An 8,888-nucleotide genomic window follows, 5' to 3' on the forward strand; every position below is an offset into this window, starting at 1 on the left:
GGAACGAGAGTCAGCTCATGACGCTGCGATGTAACATCTTCCCTAGTGACGTCAAACAACATGAAGTCTAGTGGCCATTCAATCTCTTTCATAATATATGTTTCTTAGATATGAAGAGTGTTATCAGAAAAAGTTTATGTACATGATAAAACAGTAAAATAACTGTTCATGAATGCTCCATAGCTCCTTCCGACTTAAAACGTCTTTCTAATAAAAAATGTAACATTTTTCTTCGAAAGGAATATATTTTTTATAATAAGCTACAGTGAAGGCAATTCTTGCTCGAGATACACTCCTGGAAATTGAAATAAGAACACCGTGAATTCATTGTCCCAGGAAGGGGAAACTTTATTGACACATTCCTGGGGTCAGATACATCACATGATAACACTGACAGAACCACAGGCACATAGACACAGGCAACAGAGCATGCACAATGTCGGCACTAGTACAGTGTATATCCACCTTTCGCAGCAATGCAGACTGCTATTCTCCCATGGAGACGATCGTAGAGATGCTGGATATAGTCCTGTGCAACGGCTTGCCATGCCATTTCCACCTGGCGCCTCAGTTGGACCAGCGTTCGTGCTGGACGTGCATACCGCGTGAGACGACGCTCCATCCAGTCCCAAACATGCTCAATGGGGGACAGATCCGGAGATCTTGCTGGCCAGGGTAGTTGACTTACACCTTCTAGAGCACGTTGGGTGGCACGGGATACATGCGGACGTGCATTGTCCTGTTGGACAGCAAGTTCCCTTGCCGATCTAGGAATGGTAGAACGATGGGTTCGATGACGGTTTGGATGTACCGTGCACTATTCAGTGTCCCCTCGACGATCACCAGAGGTGTACGGCCAGTGTAGGAGATCGCTCCCCACAGCATGATGCCGGGTGTTGGCCCTGTGTGCCTCGGTCGTATGCAGTCCTGATTGTGGCGCTCACCTGCACGGCGCCAAACACGCATACGACCATCATTAGCACCAAGGCAGAAGCGACTCTCATCGCTGAAGACGACACGTCTCCATTCGTCCCTCCATTCACGCCTGTCGCGACACCACTGGAGGCGGGCTGCACAATGTTGGGGCGTGAGCGGAAGACGGCCTAACGGTGTGCGGGACCGTAGCCCAGCTTCATGGAGACGGTTGCGAATGGTCCTCGCCGATACCCCAGGAGCAACAGTGTCCCTAATTTGCTGGGAAGTGGCGGTGCGGTCCCCTACGGCACTGCGTAGGATCCTACGGTCTTGGCGTGCATCCGTGCGTCGCTGCGGTCCGGTCCCAGGTCGATGGGCACGTACACCTTCCGCCGACCACTGGCGACAACATCGATGTACTGTGGTGACCTCATGCCCCACGTGTTGAGCAATTCGGCGGTACGTCCACCCGGCCTCCCGCATGCCCACTATACGCCCTCGCTCAAAGTCCGTCAACTGCACATACGGTTCACGTCCACGCTGTCGCGGCATGCTACCAGTGTTAAAGACTGCGATGGAGCTCCGTATGCCACGGCAAACTGGCTGACACTGACGGCGGCGGTGCACAAATGCTGCGCAGCTAGCGCCATTCGACGGCCAACACCGCGGTTCCTGGTGTGTCCGCTGTGCCGTGCATGTGATCATTGCTTGTACAGCCCTCTCGTAGTGGCCGGAGCATGTATGGTGGGTCTGACACACCGGTGTCAATGTGTTCTTTTTTCCATTTCCAGGAGTGTATATTATAATACCCACGAATGTGATCCTCTCACTGTCTCAATTGCTCGGGTAGGTTATCTGCAACCAGACTCATATTCTGCCTGTACAAACATGGCGAAACAAATGCTATCTTAGTCACAAAAAACATCTTTAAGAAAGTTAAGAAGAGTCCAAGTTGAGCTGATGGACTTCCAACAGTAAACAGTCTAAAATATACTTACACTGATCAGCCATAAAATTTTGACCACCTACCTAATAACTGGATGTCCACCTTTGGCACGGGTAGCAGCGGCGACACCGCATGGTATGTAGGCAATGAGGGCTTGGTATGTAGCTCGAGGCTGTTGGCATAGCATTTGCACTTCCAAATCACCTAATTCCGTGAATTCCTAGCAGGAGCCGATGAGCTCTGACGCCACGTTAAATCACATCTCAGATGTGTTCGATCAGGTTTAGACCTGGCGAGTTACGGGTTCAGCACATCAGTTGGATCTCGCCACTGTGATCCTCGAACCACGTCATCACACTCCTGGCCCTGTGACGTGCCACATTATCTTGTTTAAAGTGCCATCGGGAAACATGATCGTCATGAACAGGTCTGCAACCAGCGTACAATAGTCCTTGGCCGCCACCGTGTTTGCACGAACCCCACTGGGCCTATGGATGGCAACGTGAAAGTTGTCCAGAGCATAATGAAGCCGCCGCAAGCTTGTCTCCGCCCCGCAGTACAGGTGTCAAGGTGCTGTTCCCTGGAAGACGATGGATTCGTTCCCTCCCATCAGCATCATGAAGAAGGTATCGGGATTCATCAGACTATGCAACGCTCTGCAACTGCGCCAACGTCCAGTGTCGATGGTCACGTGCCCATTTGAGTCGTAGTTGCCGATGTCGTGGTGTTAACATTGGCACATGCATGGTTCGTCGGCTGCGGAGGCCCATCGTTAGGGTTTAGAAACACTTGTATCCTGCCCAGCATTGAAGTCTGATGTCAGTTCCGCCACAGTTCCCCGCCTGTCCCGTTTTACCAGTCTGCCCAGCCTACGACATCCTACATCTGTAATGAGGGGTGACCGCCCAGCTCCATGACGTCTGGACGTGGTTTCACCTTGCTTTTGCCACGTTTTGAAGACACTCACCACAGCACTCCTCGAACACCCGACAAGTCGTGCAGATTCCGAAATGGTCGTGCCGTGTCTCTGGGCCATCTCAATCTACCCTCTGTCAAACTGAGATAGATTGCGCGCCTTTCCTTTTCTCTACAAGGACCGCACCTTCACTGGTAGTACATGTACCGTGAGTGCGTCTTAGTCGCAGTTATTTATCGCCACGTGACGCTGCTATTGCCTGGACGGGTTTATATCAGTGGTCATAATGTTCTGGCTGATCAGTGTATCAGTCGGCGTTCGATGGCTTTGTCTCCATGTTTGTTTGCAGACAGATTTCCTTGGACTGGATCTGTAAACACTCACGGAAAGAAAAGATGAAAAACCATTGTGTAAGTGTGTTTTGTTATAACTGTAACCTGAACATGGACCTGAAGGACTGAAAAGCATTGTTGTTGTTGTTGTTGTTGTTGTGGTCTTCAGTCCTGAGACTGGTTTGATGCAGCTCTCCATGCTACTCTATCCTGTACAAGCTTCTTCAGCTCCCAGTATCTACTGGGAAGGATTGTGCAGCAATAAAAAATGTACATTGCCAACTGATGGAGTTAGGTATATACACTCCTGGAAATGGAAAAAAGAACACATTGACACCGGTGTGTCAGACCCATCATACTTGCTCCGGACACTGCGAGAGGGCTGTACAAGCAATGATCACATGCACGGCACAGCGGACACACCAGGAACCGCGGTGTTGGCCGTCGAATGGCGCTAGCTACGCAGCATTTGTGCACCGCCGCCGTCAGTGTCAGCCAGTTTGCCGTGGCATACGGAGCTCAATCGCAGTCTTTAACACTGGTAGCATGCCGCGACAGCGTGGACGTGAACCGTATGTGCAGTTGACGGACTTTGAGCGAGGGCGTATAGTGGGCATGCGGGAGACCGGGTGGACGTACCGCCGAATTGCTCAACACGTGGGGCGTGAGGTCTCCACAGTACACCGATGTTGTCGCCAGTGGTCGGCGGAAGGTGCACGTGCCCGTCGACCTGGGACCGGACCGCAGCGACGCACGGATGCATGCCAAAACCGTAGGATCCTACGCAGTGCCGTAGGGGACCGCACCGCCACTTCCCAGCAAATTAGGGACACTGTTGCTCCTGGGGTATCGGCGAGGACCATTCGCAACCGTCTCCATGAAGCTGGGCTACGGTCCCGCACACCGTTAGGCCGTCTTCCTCTCACGCCCCAACATCGTGCAGCCCGCCTCCAGTGGTGTCGCGACAGGCGTGAATGGAGGGACGAATGAAGACGTGTCGTCTTCATCGATGAGAGTCGCTTCTGCCTTGGTGCCAATGATGGTCGTATGCGTGTTTGGCGCCGTGCAGGTGAGCGCCACAATCAGGACTGCATACGACCGAGGCACACAGGGCCAACACACGGCATCATGCTGTGGGGAGCGATCTCCTACAATGGCCGTACACCTCTGGTGATCGTCGAGGGGACACTGAATAGTGCACGGTACATCCAAACCGTCATCAAACCCATCGTTCTACCATTCCTAGACCGGCAAGGGAACTTGCTGTTCCAACAGGACAATGCACGTCCGCATGTATCCCGTGCCACCCAACGTGCTCTAGAAGGTGTAAGTCAACTACCCTGGCCAGCAAGATCTCCGGATCTGTCCCCCATTGAGCATATTTGGGACTGGATGAAGCGTCGTCTCACGCGGTCTGCACGTCCAGCACGAACGCTGGTCCAACTGAGGCGCCAGGTGAAAATGGCATGGCAAGCCGTTCCACAGGATTACATCCAGCATCTCTACGATCGTCTCCATGGGAGAATAGCAGCCTGCATTGCTGCGAAAGGTGGATATATACTGTACTAGTGCCGACATTGTGCATGCTCTGTTGCCTGTGTCTATGTGCCTGTGGTTCTGTCAGTGTGATCATGTGATGTATCTGACCCCAGGAATGTTTCAATAAAGTTTCCCCTTCCTGGGACGATGAATTCACGGTGTTCTTATTTCAATTTCCAGGAGTGTATTTATCACTATATTGTCTGACATGTGATATGTGGCTTTGGATAAGCTTGCTGCTATAATGAGGGAAAAGAGAGTAGACAATAAAACAGCCGACATATAAACTCATTGTACTTAAACCAAAAATCATCGGTGGAAGTAGAGGAGGAGGAAGTAATAAGTAGAAAAACGAGGAAAAATCGTAAGACAAGGTTGTCGTCTGTCTCCTAATCTTTTCAATCTATACTTAGAAAATATGATTGACCACTGTCACCTAGATGACAAGGAGGTAAAAATAGAAAGAAGAAGGCTCCGGTGTCTGAGGTTTGTAGACGACATGGTCCTCCTAGCGACAGGTCAAAAACAACTACAGTATATAGTTGTTGCCGTTGAGGAAAAAGGAAAATTTATGGAATAAAAATAAATACAAAGGAAACAAAAGTAATGGCTCTGGGAGCAAATAAAAACGTAAAAATAATAATGAATGGAGAAGCATTAGAACATGTGTAAAGCTTTAAATACCTGGGAAGCAGGAGAGAAAGGGACTGAAAGAGCAGCACAGAGATTAAAACCAGAATAGCAAAGGTGAAAGTGGCATTCCATATGAAAGTGAGAATTCTCTGCAGCATTATGTACGAAGATTTAGGGAAAAGACTAAAAAAGTGTTTTGTATGGAGTGTACTCTTGTAGGGTGCTGAAACGTGGACACTGAGGAAGAAAGACAGATCAAGGCTGGATACTTTTGAAATGTGAACATAGCGGAGGAAAGGAAGACTAAGTTGGACGGTTAGAGTGTAAAATTAAGTTCTGAGAAGAGCAGGAGATCAAATACAGTTAATGAATGTAGTAAAAATAAGGAAACAAAACCGGATTGAGAAGAGCAGCGACCCAATAAAATTACTAGATCTAGTCAAAAGAAGAAAACGGGCCTGGAATGGACATTTATTAAGAATGAAGGAGGGTCTTACAATAAAAGTCTTAGAATGGTATGCGGAACGAAAGAGGAGGCGAGGGAGGTAAAGATTTCAGATAATGAATTATGTGATGGACGGCAGCAGATACACCAGCATGAAGAAGCAACGGATCGCATGAAATGGAGGCGCAAAGGACCTGCTAATATAGTAGAAACTGATTCTGATATGATGAATGTATGACGTACTCGAGGCCATAAATGCATTAATTACAGAAAGAGCAGTCTGAATGTGCAGACTTGTGGAATTACGCACTAAACCTGTTTTTTTTTTTGGGTCATCAGTCTACTGACTGGTTTGATGCGGCCCGCCACGAATCTCTCCCCTGTGCTAACCTCTACATCTCAGAGTAGCACTTGCAACCTACGTCCTCAATTATTTGCTTGATGTATTCCAATCTCTGTCTTCCTCTACAGTTTTTGCCCTCTACAGCTCCCTCTAATACCATGGAAGTCATTCCCTCATGTCTTAGCAGATGTCCTATCATCCTGTCCCTTCTCCTTATCAGTGTTTTCCACATAAAACCTGTATCACTCTTAAAAACGTTTTGCGAAGCAAGGCATGAGAGTTTTCAATTCATACATAAGTAACGGTCCCACTAAATTGCCATTTGGGTTGTTGCATTGAGAGCAATCTCTGTTTATACGATTTGTCTTGTTACTGGCATCTCTAACTGAGATATAAAATTTTAATTACCAGAAGTGGTTGCTGAGAATCACTGCACTAGAATCGCCTTTTCTACCCACCTATTTTAAATGTAGATGGAGTCACTTGCCTAGACAGAGTATGAGCAGCTCTTGTTAGTTTTGTTATTCGATTCATAATTTATAAATTCCGTAAATGTTGGCGTTTAGCCTGAGTGCTGAGATAGGCTCCGTGAGGGTGCATCAGTCACGGGAACACTACCCCACCGCACTGGACATTGTTACTCGTGCTGGCGCCGGCGCTCGGCAGAACGACTCTACGGGACAACAGTCATTAGTTGGATGTCCTGTGTGGGTGGCCTAAGACCAAAGGGGAAAGAGAAATCCGTTGGCGACGATTTTGGTGAGACAGCAGACTGAAGTCTCTCTATCCGCTAACAGGAGAATGAGGGGGGCGTGACAAAACAAATAATGAAAGACGTGCATTTCATTCTTATTCATTACGCACGCCTTTCACATCTTATTCGTTTAGCAATTCTTTCAGAATTTTTCAGTGTGATGCCTATATGGCTAGACAATTTTCAACAGCAGTATTACGCTGGTCAATGAGAGAGGATGGGCGCAGGATTTTTTCTTTGTTTAGGAAGCTAGTATAGCAGTCTTCCTGAAGAGGCCACGATGGCTTGCATTTTCCTTGCTGTAGGGAGCATGTGGGACCAGTTTGAATGTTATGGAGTGGCCAAAGTTGTCCCCCTTCCTAGTCTCACAAGTTGTGGTACAAACGCTGAAGCTTAACTTCTCACTCCCTTTTAACGCTGTAAAAGTAGCCTCCCTAACGAAGCGCTCACCGTATTCTGACGAATCATGAGCTATATTCCGGTGTTCAGGCGGCTAGCCATAAAGGCATCGTGTTTCACGGCAATCCCGTGGCCTTTGATTGGCCGCGTTAGGAGGGCGCCAATTCTCGCGATCCAACGCTCTCAGCTATCCTTTGGAGACGTGGTACCTCGTTCAGTTCTGTCCTGTTCCTGCTCGCTGGTGGAGGCGTAAAGCGGCGATGCTGATATCTGTGAGCATGTCTGTACTCAGTGAATGCCATCTTATTTGGTTATAATGCACTTAGAGCACAAGGGATCCATTAGTGAGAGAGTACTAATTGCCTTACGTTTCTTATACATATTGTTTCGTAAATTCGATAATTCATGAGTAATGTTGGACTTTGTCCGTTACGAGCGCGAGGTGGGATATGGGCCATGTCAGTTTAAAGATTCTTGTCCTCAAAGTTGCAGTTTCACTTCAGCATCTCTTCTTTAGTCTTTTTCTTGTGATACACACGTGGATTTAAGTTTCTAGACTGTAACTCCGCGAAATGGACTCGCGGGCCTTTGTGCTAGAACACACGACCACGTGGCGAGCGGTTGGTCTTGCGTAGTGCTAATTCCATAGCAACTTCTTAGCCTTGCAGTGATTTTCTTTTCTTCGCTTAAACTAGTGTTGCTATGACGGATATTCATGTGAGTTGCCTGGTTTTCGGTGGGGAGGCCACTTTGGCACTTCCTTATTCCGGTGTTTATGCCTTACGCTGTTTAGTCTATGGTAGAGTGGCCAGTGCATGATGGCAGTTCCACTCTCTTGTACCAATGGCAGCGTATTCTTTTAGTCACAACGATCAGAACCCTCATTCATCTTTCCGCCACTCTTTCTTCGCCATTGTGGGGAAGGCAGACTGCTGAATTACTCTTTCCTTCCACCCGCAAAATTGTGTTCAATGGTATCTGTATGAGCGGAAATAACATTATTTTCTTTGTGTTTATGCAAGTTCTCGTTTACGCCCTTTTTGTAATAAAGATGTCAAACAAATGTCTATCTCCATTCATCAATTCAATCGAACTCCTCTCCCACATAAGAGAAGCTTGCAACCCTCAATTAACCGTTGTGATCAGAAAATTAATGAATCAATAAATGCTTTGCTTAGTTGGTCTCAGTAAGGTGGTGCGGATATCACGCTTTTCTTTGTTGGGGCCGAGTTTTTTCTCGCAGACCCATTGCGACCACTGCACACGCGGAACCGCTGATAATTAAATCAAAGTCTCCCCATCCGAATAAAGGAAAAGTCATGGCTCACTACCAGTTATGAACAAAATTCCACTTGATGTGGTGAAAGTTGGTTACCTTATCTAAATAGGTGTTAGAGAGTTTGTATTAAATAACTATCGCCTATTCACTAAATTTAATTGTTGAGGAATCTTTCCCCATAGCAAGGTATTTAAGACAAACAAGGCACTGCTTGCAACAATTTTTCGCTACGGACAAGTCTCGTTTCAAATAATGAAAGGAGAAGTTCTCTTCGCAGTTCCGATGCAAGCTAATTTCTAAGAGAAGGCCAAATTCCTCTTCCAAGTTAGCGCCAGACTTTGGGTGACACAGACAAGCGGTTTCTCCCTCATTCTTTACCGTCTGTCT

The sequence above is a fragment of the Schistocerca gregaria genome, chromosome 1, assembly GCF_023897955.1.
Source record: "Schistocerca gregaria isolate iqSchGreg1 chromosome 1, iqSchGreg1.2, whole genome shotgun sequence".
NCBI lineage: Eukaryota > Metazoa > Arthropoda > Insecta > Orthoptera > Acrididae > Schistocerca > Schistocerca gregaria.